This window comes from Budorcas taxicolor, chromosome 21 (assembly GCF_023091745.1).
Source record: "Budorcas taxicolor isolate Tak-1 chromosome 21, Takin1.1, whole genome shotgun sequence".
Taxonomy (NCBI): domain Eukaryota; kingdom Metazoa; phylum Chordata; class Mammalia; order Artiodactyla; family Bovidae; genus Budorcas; species Budorcas taxicolor.
In genome coordinates, this window is record NC_068930.1 from 57,215,175 (window position 1) to 57,229,250 (window position 14,076).

General features: G+C 37.0%; 1 pseudogene; it reads left to right on the plus strand.

The window, feature by feature from the left end:
- The window catches only part of LOC128066493 (rho GTPase-activating protein 17-like), a 119,435-nt pseudogene extending 106,401 nt beyond the window's left edge, over nucleotides 1-13,034 (plus strand).
- Nucleotides 13,035-14,076: the final 1,042 nt, after the last annotated feature.

Consider the following 14,076-nt stretch of genomic DNA (forward strand, 5'->3'; position numbering starts at 1 on the left):
CTAAGATCATCCCTAACAAAGTAGAATAAAGTTTCTAAGAGGCTAGAGTTGAAGGATTGAGAGGCAGTGGGATTGTGTTAGCAAGTACAAAGCAAGATACATTTTCAGAGTTTGGAGAAAATCAAGAGTTAGAGTGAAAGTGCAGGGTGAGATACACATCTGACATGCTGTTAGGGCTCTTCTTTAGGTAGGTCAGATGCTGCTCAGCTGACTGGAGAAAATATGTATACTTTCAGTAAAATAACAAAGTGAAGTGAGAGGACTACCATTACTGAGGATGACTGGTCAGGATGTGGGCTCTTAGCATCAGGTGATAAATAAAATTTGCCAAAATATAGTGATTAGGTGACATTTTATCACATTTCTCTAATTTTAGAAAAAAAGCACTATGATTATGCATAATAAAAAAGAGATAGTGGAGGTAACAGATAGGGGATTTACCAAAGTCCAACAATTGGAAGGTACCCCAACTACAGGAGAAACAGATGAAAAATATCTAGGTTTGTGTGATCCTTGGTGTGAAGGAGTTTAGAGATTAGGATGGGTAAAGTATGAGTGGAAGACACAGGATATTGAGGACTAATGACATGTGTGACAGATAAGTTAATAAGGGTTGTGATAAATAAAATTAATAGAAATGAAACAGGTAGAAAGGCTAGAAACATTATTTCAGAATTAAAAATACAGGAAATAGGACATTTCTGATAAAGACACAGTTTAATGTTAGTTATTTGTTGGTTGCCTAAAATATAGTGAGTGAAGTTGCTCAGTCGTGTCTGACTCTTTGCGACCCCATGGACTGTAGCCTACCAAGCTCCTCCCTCCATGGGATTCTCGAGGCAAGAGTACTGGAGTAGGTTGCCATTTCCTTCTCCAGAGGATCTTCCCGACCCAGGGATCAAACCCGGGTCCTCCGCATTCCAGGCAGACTCTTTTACCATCTGAAAAACAGTGAGTTCATAATTTGAGACGAATCTTTACTGTGAATTTTTTAAGATTTAAAAAAAATGATGATAGAGGACAAGTTGAAAAGGAAAATTGTGAATCTGTGAGCTAAAATCACTGAAGAAAGTGAATGAGTGTCCTGGAGTTTGTTAAATGGCCCGAGTGACAAAGATGGTAAAAGTGGTATCAGGAGGAAAAAAAATCATTTGGCAGGGGTTTGTTAGGAGACAGGAGTTCTAGTGGAAGAGAGAGCCACGTTCAGAACCACAGTCTGTTCTTTGGCCAAAGTTGTGAGTATTGAAAAAAGATTCAAAGAAAGAGCAGCTCACTTTGAAGAGCAACTCAAAAGATGTAATAAGACTAAAAAAACTTAATGAGAGATTGTACATGAAGAGAAAAATAAAAATGATAAGGGAGTTTGTTCATGATAAAGGAGTTAGCAGGTTGTGATTCCAAAACTTAAGTGCAAGAGCATCCTATTCTAATGCACTCTCTATGTTGATTTAGTACATCAGGGCTTCCCTTGTGGCTCAGATGGTAAAGAATCCACATGCAGTACAGAAGACCCGAGTTTGATCCCTGGGTCGGGAAGATCCTCTGGATAAGGGGATGGCTACCCACTCCAGTATTCTTGTCTGGAGAATCCCATGGACAAAGGAGCCTGGCGGACTATCGTCCATAGGGTCGCAAAGAGTCTGACATGACTGAAGCAACTTAGCATGCATGCATGTGTTTGTACAAGACAAAGGAAGAGCCATTAAAATTTAGTAACTTGCTGTGCATCACAACTTACATTTATCTTTTCATTCAAAGATAATAAGGATGTAATACTCTAGCATTCTTTTTGTAATGTCTATCAATTATTTGAACTTTGCTACTGGCACAGTAAAAATTCAAACACACTCAAATTAATTCAAAGGTCCACAGAAAATAATACATGATTGTTAATGAGGTTTATGAATTAAACCTGCCTGGAATCACAATAATCTAAATCTTGTTGTTATTAGATATTTACATTCATACATAGAAGTCCATGTAAGTCATCAACAGAAGTAATCATATTAAATATACTGTCATAGAAACTTCAAATACCATTCACCTGGAACTTGTGGTTCACTGACTGTCAAAATTACAAAAATAAAATACTACTGTGATAGTTAATGAATGAAGCTTAAAACAATAGTATTCTAGAAAATAGGTTTAATTACATATGATATTTATTTATCTTATTTTGGAAGTAGCAGGTTATATATTACAAGGCTAATAAGGTAAAACCTGGGAAACTTAAGTAGTCTTATTACATATTATGAGAGCTAAAAAGAGTGATCATAAGTGATATAAACAAATTTTATTGAGATCACAGATACATTAAATATCTTTCAGTTATAAAATATTACATGTTTCTGGAAATCAAAGGCAAATTCATCAGTGGAGGTCAATCTGTATTTTCACATAATAACTCTACACATATTTAAATGGTAACCCTGTCCCACTCCTATTCTAGTGGCCAAAGATATAAGAATAAACAAAAATAGTAAAGATGGCTTATTGTAAATTATAAAAAATATCTAACCCTTTTTTATAATGAATGTGTTTGTCATAATCAATGTACCTAGAATAGTTTAAATAAATGTCTATTATGTAACCTTAGTGAAATTGTTTGATATTTGTTTAAAGTAGTGTAGATTAGCTTCCAAATACGCTATCCCAGGTATATGTGCATGTATTATATCTGTTACACATACTGACCTGTAAACAATGGGAGTTAAGAGAGCTTACTCACTGAGCAGTTGAATATCCACACATAACCTTATCTTCCAACCTCACATCTGAGGTTCTACATCCACAGTTAAACCAGTCGCAGATGGTGTAGTATTGTACTTATTTAGTGAAAAAAAAATCTACATATAAATGGATCCACACAGCTAAATTACATATTGTTCAAGGGGCAGCTGTATGTTGCTTCTACCTAAGTGCATTTTCTAAAGCAGTTCAGTTTAGAGAGAAAGCACAGACCTAATACTGAATGATCATTAAAAAAGATACCATAGATACACTTTAAATATTTGTAAAATATTATTTGCAAGCTATTTGAAGATTTGGTGTAGTCCTAAATTCTATACAGGATAACAATATTTTTGACAGTAATAATTTCCAAATTACATTGAGTGTCAGGATCATGGGAATCTATGCTGTATGAAATTTTGGACCTTTCCCTTGGAGATTTTTTAAATAAAAATGTTAGAGGACTCAAATATGTGCATTTTAACAGAGTCCTCAGCTGATTCTGATGCTTAATAATATTTCAAAACTATGTCTATGGTATACTTTACTGATGTCATGAAATTACATTAGATTCAACCATTTTTCAAGTATTCATGAGGAGAGTTCCCACAAAATCTTTAAAAAATATATAATTTGGCAAAAATATGTCTTCATTTTTACAGGACATAACATTTAATTTACTTCAAAAATTTTTGAAAATATGCAAAATCTACTTAGGGTCAATTTAGAACCTTTAACGTATTCCAAATATATTGAAACACTAAGATGTTTTGTTTTAAATAAATCATACACTGTATATTATATTATTTTCATAGACATGGTTATTAAAATGTAACTTTGACTATAATTTCCAATAAAAAGGAGATTTAAGCTATGTAAATGCTTTATAGAGATTAATATCCTTGATATTCCAAAAGAAACATATCAATTTCTATATTCCAGATAAAAAAGCAGCTGGGTAAATTATCTGCATAATTTAAGATCAAGAAAAATAATTTTGACATAATTACCTGCTGAACGTTTGTTGCTTTAAGAAGTCAAGGTTTTTTTCATGTAATTATTGCAATCTTCCACTTAATTTGGCCAGTTATATAGACACATTCATAGGCATGGCTTTAAGATGTGTACAAAGGTAGAAAGTTATAAGAAGGGAATCAGGAAAGGAAATTAAGTATGATATAAATATTGGTGAATTCAGGAATATGGTACCACATACCTGGCACTTGGCAAGATTTTATAATAACATTATTGTAGAGGAGAGACATTTTTCTACCCTTCTCCCCTTCTGGTAAAAGAGTGTCATGCTGGGGATACATATATAAGGGGCAGGATCTCAAGTGCAAAGTATCCTGGATCACTCTGCAACAGTTGTATCTAATCCTGTAGGGTTAATCCTTCCAGGTCCCTGGCACCTGGAAGTTGTTGATAGTATTAAACTGTGCTGTCTTATTCTTCCTACTGAATATGGGTTTTTGATCTTTTCCCTTAGGACAATGAAAAACCTATCTTAGTATTTTAAAACAATTAGGTGATTTTAATAGTAGAGACGTCTGTGTTTAAATGATGCAGACATAATCAATGCAAACAGTCAAACAGTTCTTATTCCATGGAGAATAAAGAAAATAAAATAGCTTATTTAGTATTGGGAGTGCCAAAACTTTTTTCACTTTTCAGGGATTTATCCATGGACTTTATCAAAGATAATCTGGGTAACTGAAGGAGCTGTTACCTTGGCTCTACTCAGATGCAGTCTTGGGAAAGCTTAGATCTTACATAAACTACAAAAATGAAATGGCTTTTCCTCTCGGATAGAAATGGCATTTTCTTAACTCACATCCAATCCCTATTTTTCACTGAAATATCTTACCCTTTATCCTAATACTCCAAATCAATTTATTGTTCATTTTAATATGTTTGCTTTTTAAATTAATTATATGAGAACTACTGTTTGTAAAACACTTAACATATAGGTAGGTAGTTTCTCAGGTCCTCAGAAAAATTCTGTTATTCACAGATGAGAAAAGTGAGGGTCAGAGAAGTTAAAGGGTCTAGGATCAGGACTCAGAGTCATATCTGTCTGCCTCTGAAACCATGCTCTCCACTGTGCCATGTTTTGGTGACAGTAAAACAGATTGTCTCTCTGCTTATACTTGGATGAGGCTCTAATAGCTCATTGGTTAAGCATTCAGATTAGGGAATGAAATAACTAGATGTCTGGCCCTGAGAAAGCTTACCCTAACTTTTTCTTCCATTTCCTCATCAGAAAAATGGAAATAACAGTAATACCTACTTCATAGTATTATGAATAGAAATAAAAATTTATATTCAAAAGCAATTAGAAGTTTTGAGATCAGCATATAATAACTGATACCATTTATTCAGTATTTACTAGAACTTCATAAACTGGAGAAGTATTACAGTGAATAAATAGATATATAGTCAAACTACCTGGAACATAATAAAGGTTAATAGATCCAAGTTTGTATTCATCTCAAGAAAGATTAATTGGATTTTTTCATTGTCCCCTGTAAACTAAGTATATATAAATGAAGTAATGATTAAGGAGCCAAGTTATGAAAAAAATATGCCTTCATATACCTAAAATGATTTTATGACTATTCAAGTTTCATTAGAGTTTCCAGGAAAAGACAAATGTACAATGCAACTTAAAAATTGTTGACAAAAGTTTTAAGTGGAGACTATGAGTTGATTAAATATGCACATTTTCCAAAAAGTTAGGTTGTATGTACATTAAGAGAAGAAATTCCAGATCAGTACATTATACAAGTACATTAAAATGAATAATGAGGTATGTAATTAAAATCATGTACAGAAACAAGTAATGGGTCAAGATAATTAAAATTTAAATCCAAAATTAATGTATGGTAGTAGGATATATTACAGGACCCGGGAGATCTTCCTGGCAGTGCCTCTGTATTAAGGCATAATATAGGGTATTTTGAGGCTGACCACTTATTTTTTATTTCATTTTTTACTTCAGACTCAAAAATATTTGTATTAATTTCTCTTGAGGAGAAATAACAAAAGTAATTACCAAACACAGCTGCCAGTGCAAAATGCTTTACAGTTACACATTACTGGTTTTGAATTGTGACTTGAAATCAGTGTTTCAAAAGCCATTATTGTAACTGTTCATTTTAAAAGTTTATTTTCTTTGTGACTTTTTAAATTAAATTTTTTTAATTTATATTTTAAGGACTTTTATAGAAGCTGAACATTTATTTTAAGTGCCCAGAAATAATTATTTTTATATGCACAAAATATTACTAGAAAAATAGCTTCCATTTGACATTTCAATTTGCAAGGATAAAAAGAACAAATGTAAAGAATTGAAATTACATCTGGACCTTAATATTTGCAGAAGTGTCAATGCCAAAGTGTCAGTCGTGCAGTTGTGTCCGAATCTTTGTGATCGATCCCATGGACCATACTCCACCAAGCCACTGCCACTCTGTCCATGGAATTCTCCAGGCAAGAATGCTGGAGTTGTTAGCCATTCCCTTCTCCAGGGAATCTGCCCTACCCAGGGATTGAACCTGGGTTTCCTGCAGTGCAGGCAGATTCTTTACCATCTGAGCCACCAGGGAAGTCCTCAAAGTGTCAATGCTGCTGCTGCTAAGTCACTTCAGTTGTGTCCAACTCTGTGCGACCCCATAGATGGCAGCCCACCAGGCTCCGCCATCCCTGGGATTCTCCAAGCAAGAACACTGGAGTGGGTTGCCATCTCCTTCTCCATACTTGTAAATGTCTCCTCTCATGTTTGCATCCATGTACACAATGGAGAGGAGGGTAACTGATGATATATACATAAGTTTATTTCTGTGCCATCACTACTCTCACCACCTTTTGCACTCAGAGACCCAAACTGAGTGGCTATTGTTCCAAACATATGCTTTAAAAGGACTCTAGATGGAAAGATCTGGAGAAGGCAATGGCACCCCAATCCAGTACTCTTGCCTGGAAAATCCCATTGACGAGGAGCCTGATAGGCTGCAGTCCATGGGGTCACTAAGAGTCGGACATGACTGAGTGATTTCACTCTCACTTTTCACTTTCCTGCATTGGAGAAGGAAATGGCAACCCACTCTAGTAGTCCTGCCTGGAGAATCCCAGGGACGGGTGAGCCTGGTAGGCTGCTGTCTGTGGGGTTGCACAGAGTTAGACATGACTGAAGTGACTTAGCAGCAGCAGCAGCAGATGTAAGATCAGCTAGGACAACTTGATGGAAATATTTTTGATGTGGCTTAATGAGCATGTAAACTCTGGCACTTTTATGTTTATGTGACATTATTACTACTTGCACACTTGGGTTACATAATTAGGTAATAAACATTTATTTTTCTCTAAAGATCTCTCAAATTTAATGACTATGAATTTAAAGAGAATATGTTATTACCAACATTATAGATTTTGAAGATTTGAAATAATCTAAACAAAGTGGAACACAGTTCCCTGATATTAGTGTTATTATTTTATAATTATTATTACTTTAATTCATTTTTGACTCTTGAACATGTTACTAAGTAGGAGGCTTATTCTGTATTTATAGTGACTTTGATCCCTAGATAATATTCCTGTAGTTCAGTTCAGTCACTCAGTTGTGTCCCACTCTTTGCGACCCCATGAACTGCAGCACGCCAGGCCTCCCTGTCCATCACCAGCTCCCAGAGTCCACTCAAACCCATGTCCATTGAGTCAGTGATGCCATGCAACCATCTCATCCTCTGTCATCTCCTTCTCCTCCTGCCTTCAATCTTTCCCAGTATCAGGGTCTTTTCAAATGAATCAGATCTTTGCAAAAGGTGGCCAAAGTATTGGAGTTTCAGCTTCAACATCAGTCCTTCCAGTGAACTCCTAGGACTGATCTCCTTTAGGATGGACTGGTTGGATCTCCTTGCAGTCCAAGGGACTCTCAAAGTCTTCTCCAATACCACACTTCAAAAGCATCAATTCTTTGGCTCTCAGCTTTCTTTAGAGTTCAACTCTCACATCCATACATGACTACTGGAAAAACCATAGCTTTGACTAGACAGACATTTGTTGGCAAAGTAATGTCTCTGCTTTTTAAAATGCTGTCTAGGTTGGTCATAACTTTCCGTCCAAGGAGTAAGCGTCTTTTAATTTCATGGCTGCAGTCACCATCTGCAGTGATTTTGGAGTCCAAGAAAATAAAGTCAGCCACTGTTTCCACTATTTCCGTATCTATTTGCCATGAAGTGATGGGACCAGATGCCATGATCATAGTTTTCAGAATGTTGAGCTTTAAGCCAACTTTTTCACTCTCCTCTTTCACTTTCATCAAAAGGATCTTTAGTTTTTCTTCACTTTCTGCCATAAAGGTGGTATCATCTGCATCTCTGAGGTTATTGATATTTCTCCTGGCAATCTTGATTCCAGCTTGTGCTTCATCCAGTCCACCATTTCTCATGAAGTACACTGCATATAAGTTGAATAAGCAGGGTGACAATATACAGCCTTGACATACTCCTTTTCCCATTTGGAACCAGTCTGTTGTTCCATGTCCAGTTCTAACTGCTGCTTCCTGACCTGCATACAGATTTCTCAGGAGGCAGGTCAGGTGGTCTGGTATTCCTATCTCTTTAAGAGTTTTCCACAGTTTATTGTGATCCACACAGTCAAAGGCTTATCATAGTCAATGAAACAGAAGCACATGTTTTTCTGGAATTCTCTTGCTTTTTCTATGTTCCAGCAAATGTTGGCAATTTGATCTCTGGTTCCTCTGCCTTTTCAAACCCAGCTTATACATCTGGCAGTTCTTGATTCAAGTACTGCTGAAGCCTAGCTTGAAAGATTTTGAGCATAACTTTGCTATCATGGGAAGTGAGTGAAACTGTCTGGTAGTTTGAACATTCTTTTGTACTGCCCTTCTTGGGAATTGGGGTAACGATTGATCTTTTCTAGTCCTGTGGCCGCTGCTTGGTTTTCCAAATTTGCTGAGATATTGAGTGCAACACTTGAATAGCATTATCCTTTAGGATTTTAAGTAGAACTTCTTGAATTCCATCATTTCCAACAGCTTTATTGGCAGCAGTACTTCCTAAGGCCCACTTGACTTCACACTTCAGGTTGTCTGCCTCTAGGTGGGTCACCACACCACTGTTGTTTTCTGGGTCATGAAGATCTTTTTCTTACAGTTCTGTGTATTCTTGCCATCTCTTCTTGATCTCTTAGCTTTTACTAGATCTTTAGTGTGACTGATTCATAAGGGCTATTATAACTGAAAGAAAATATTTTAGCAAAAATGTGCTTTGACATTGAAAAAAATAATACTGGATGGGTTGACTGAAAAATAAAGAGCAAGAAATTCACCAAGAAATAAGAGGCAGTAGTTTTCAACTTGTATGTCTTTAGAGTAAAAAATCATGTGGCCTGGAGATTTTAACACAAAAAGGTAAACATAATTTTACAGTAATACTATGTATAATGAGATAGGATTCATAATTAAAACATCACACAGATCTGCCCATTAATATGATGATACACAAATGGACTTGACAGAGTAAAGAGTTTCTTGTTATGAAGATATATACTTTTGCAGAAAAACATAAATCTGAGACTAAAAAATATGATACTAAAAAAAAAAATTATCTTCCAGTCCCAGTCCTGTTATTTCACCCCACACCCCAAGTGCCAGTGAGACAGATTACTCCACTTCCTCTGATCTTACCAAAGCATTTTGTAATCCAAAACACTGTAATAGTATTTTTCTTCTAGAATGCACAGCAGTCAATAACTAAATATCCACTCCTATTTTTCACTCAGGGACTATTTCGCTAAAAGTTTTCTAATGCTTTTATCATCTTCAAATCCAACGCAACTATAACAGTTCCAGTTATGTAGATTTGATTCCAATCTTTGACATATCCTTTAGTCTGCCTCTTGCTCAATGGGCACTTCACAGGTGGTGCTAGTTGTAAGGAATCTGCCTGCCAATGCGGGAGACACAAGAGTTGCAGGTTCAAACCCTGGGTCAGGAAGATCCCCTGGAGTAGGAAATGGCAATCTGCTCCAGTATTCTTTCCTGAAAAATTCCATAGGTAGAGGAATCTGGCAGTCTACCATCCTTGGGGTTGCAAAGAGTCAATAAAACTGAATGACTAAACAAACATACCTGTTCAATGGAGGTTTGAAAGAGAAGCATTATCTTCATTTCCTTCCTGTCTATTTGCATGGATATTAATCAGACAATCTGCTAGGTAATTAGCCTACAGGAATGAGAAGGATCTCAGCACTGTGAGGGAATGATGAGCCAGTAGGTTTGGGCTAAGAGAAAACACAGGTTGGTGCTAGAAAATATTGGTAAGCCGTGTTAAAGATTGGGAATTTTATCTTAAATGAAAGAAGATTCTTTTAAGTATTTTAAGACTTGAAATCCAGAACTAGATGTTCAATGGATGATGGAAAGAAGATCTGTGAAAGGGAAGGGTAAAAGCTTGAATATGGACAGGTTAATTAGATAGTGATTTTTTAAAGGCTGTTAATTAATAAGCTATATTTCAGAGAATGGGACAAGACTGTATCAGTATCAATGGAGGACATGAATGGATTCAAGAGTAATATAATTCAAGAGTCAGTTACATACAATCATGCATTTTCTTATGATTCACCTTCTGATTGCACATTCATTTGGTGAACATGTAGTTATTTTTCAAGACTAACTTCAAGCAGCATACACAACATGCTGCTGATGGTCCAACTGTTAATGGACCATCCCAGATCTGCACACTTACTTTATTTGGTCAGATTTGCCTGGGCTTCCCAGGTGCCACTAGTGGTAAAGAACCTGCCTGCCAGTGCAGGAGACATAAGAGGTGTGGGTTTGATCCCTGGGTTGGGAAGATCCCCTGGAGGAGAGCATGGCAACTCACTCCAGTATTCTTGCCTGGAGAATCCCATGGACAGAGTAGACTGGTGGGCTATAGTCCATAGGATCACACAGAGATGGATGTGACTAAAGCAACTGAATACACACACACACACACACACACACACACACACACACACACACACAGACCTGCCCATGATTTTCATGGTCAGGTGAGTTATTGCTGCTGCTGCTGCTGCTGCTGCCACTGAGGGGGTCTCTGGGGCCATTGCTTCTGATCACTCTTCTTGCTTCTAGGCAAAGCCAACAGAGCCACACCCCACACAAATTCCCCTGCCACCTCTTGCCTCCTGATCAGGGGCATTACTCTGATCTGGCATGAAGAGTAGCAAGACTCAATAGGTGTTCAGCATGAATTTCTGGAAATGTTGGAGAATTGTTGCTAATGGTGGCCAATTTTTAACCAATAAAGATGAGAGCCAAACTTACTGGGTGTTCCAGTGGTTGGGAATCTGCCTACCAATGCAGGGGACACATGTTCCATCCCTGATCCAGGAAGAACCTACATACCTTGGAGCAGCTAAGCCCGGGCACCACACTTACTGAGCCCACATGCCTAAAGCCCATGCTCCACCAGAGAAGCTACCATAATGAGAAATCCAGACACCAAAAGTAGAGAATAGCCCCCACTTGCTGCAGTTAGAGAAAGCCCACGAGCAGGCACAAAGACCCAGCACAGCCAATAGTAATTTAAAAATTAAAAAAATAAGATGAAAGCCAGTAGAAAAATTTGTCTGCCTCTCTCCTCCCTCTGGAGAAGGAAATGGCAACCCACTCCAGTGTTCTTGCCTGGAGAATCCCAGGGACAGGGGAGCCTGGTGGGCTGCCGTTGATGGGGTCGCACAGAGTTGAACACGACCGAAGCGACTTAGCAGCAGCAGCAGCAGCTCCTCCCTCTGCTCCTCAGGCCATTCACGGGGCCTCTGTGAAGAGTGTGTGGCCAGCTTTTATGTGTTCCCTTATTGTTTGTTTCAATCTCCTTTTGCTCCTTCCCAGGAGTCGTACTTCCTAATACATTGTTTTAAGGATTTCTTTCTTTCTTTTTTTTTTAATATTACTTATTTAGTTAATTGCATTTTTGGTTGTGCTAGGTCTTTATTGCTGCTCACGGGCTTTCTCTAGTTGCAGCGGGAGGGGGCTACTCTTCGTTGTGGTTCAAAAGCTTCTCTTTGTGGTGGCTTCTTTTGCTGCGGTTTACACGCCCTAAGTGCATGGGCTCAGTAGTTGTGGTGCATGGGCTTAGTTGCTTCAGGGAATGTGGAATCTTCCTGGAGCAGGGATCAAATCCGTGTGCCCTGCAGGTGGGTTCTTGTCCTCTGTACCACCAGGGAAGACCTCTAATAAAGTTTTATCAGTAAGTTTTTGCCCTTCTGTCTTTGTTTTCTGGGGATTCTAGTCAAAGTCCCCAACTTTTTCAATGACATCCATTGTTCATCATGGCCTAGCTCTGGGTACCACGGGCACATCTTCGTTGTTCTTCCTTCTACAAAATCCCACAAGGATACCCACACAATATCCATAAAATTGCACTGTGACACTTTTGTTTAAATTGCCCAGCTACTTCTACTAAACCTTAAGCTCTTTGAAGATGTTGTTGCCTCTGACACTTACCGTAGGACCCCCAACACAGTAAAAATATCTAACTGGTATTTGCAGAATGGAGGAATACATATAAGAGGTAAGATAGTCATAGAAAACACTGCTCTGGAAACTTAACATCAGAAAATGTTTTCTGTCCTAAATAATTGTTATGATTCTTAATTTAAAACTGTAAATTAGCCGTCTTCTCCTTTTTGTTTTCTTTTCATTTTTATCTCTCTCACACACACTGCTTTCTTACTTTCAATTTCTGAGCTTTCTTCAAATTTACAGTGCTTTTGTTTTTATTTTTCCTTATTTACCAGTCCTTTTGTCTCCAGGGCTTTTTTTCATGTAGCAAGAGTATAAATTATTAACATTGAGGGTAACAGTGACAAACTTAAGAACCTCCAGGGATCATTAAATGTTGAAAAGATCTGTAAAATAGGTCACATAAGGGACTATAAAAAGCAAGCGATATTTTTCCAACAATTGTTGAAATATGATAATTTTGGTTAGATAATATAAATAACTATTTGTAATTATAGGAAAAAAATACCGAAGAAGATATTAGAAATATTTCAGAGTTATATAAAGCCATTCTACCCAGTGTGGAATCACATTTCATTTCATCAGTAACACTGATGTTATTTTCTCCTTTATGATAATTTTGGCAATAGAGAATTTTCCACTATAATCAGACCTCAAATAAAAAAACCTGAAGCTCTTAAATAACTGCAATTACAATCATTTAATTTGTTTTCTTTTATAAACAGCTTTAGAAAGAACATCAGGCTGATTTATACATTTAATTTCTATTTCATACTTTCAGTATTTTGTATCCTAATGTAGCTCTGTGAAACTATGAGATTATTGACATTGTGAGCAGAGGTAGTCACATTCTCATAGGAATTTACTGCTATCATAATTAAAGTTGACTGCTATGACATACATGGTAGTAAATATTCAAAGAAAGGTTAAGAATTAAAACAATAATACACTTTAAAATAGAAGAATGGACTATAAAACTATTTCTAACATTTCAATAAAAATTGAGCAAATATAGCTTTGTCTTTGTGTTACTCTAAATCATAAGTTCACCACATAATTCAAACAGTTGTTAGAATTTAGAATTATCCAAAATGATAATTCATAACTAGGCCTGAGTCACTAGACTCTTTTTCCCACAGTTTCTTTGTTCAAAAATAAATATTGTTACCATAATTTAATACCTCAAGATTAGCATGAGAATTGCTCAAAAGTTATTTTAATCCTATAAAGGTTGTTCCTGTGGTTCCACTGAAACTTGATCATTGGCAAAGATTTGTTAAGCTGGTACAAATGGCTCTGAATTTTCTGGCATTTTCCCCAACACCTCTACAGATACATTTTCTAGTCACTGAATTATTTCAAAACAAAGGAAAAATAAATAAATCAGTGAATAAAAATACCATAGATGCCTTAAGGTTTACCTTGTTTGGCTCTTCACTGGCTTTATTTTACCTAAATCTGACTTTGTGCGTTTGTTCAATCCTTAAGTCCGGGCCAACTCTTCGTGACCCCATGGACTCCAGCACGCCAGGCTGCCCTGTCCTTCACTATCTCCCATAGTTTGTGCAAACTCATGTCCATTGAGTTGGTGATGCCGTCCAACCATCTCAAACTCTGTTGGCCCCTTCTCCTCCTGCCCTCAATCCTTGGGGTCTTTTCCAGTGGGTCAGCTCTTCTCATCAGGTGGCCTAAGTATTGGAGTTTCAGCCTCAGCATCAGTCCATCCAATGAATCTTCAGTACTGATTTCCTTTAGGATGGACTGGTTTGATCTTCTTGCAATCCAAGGGA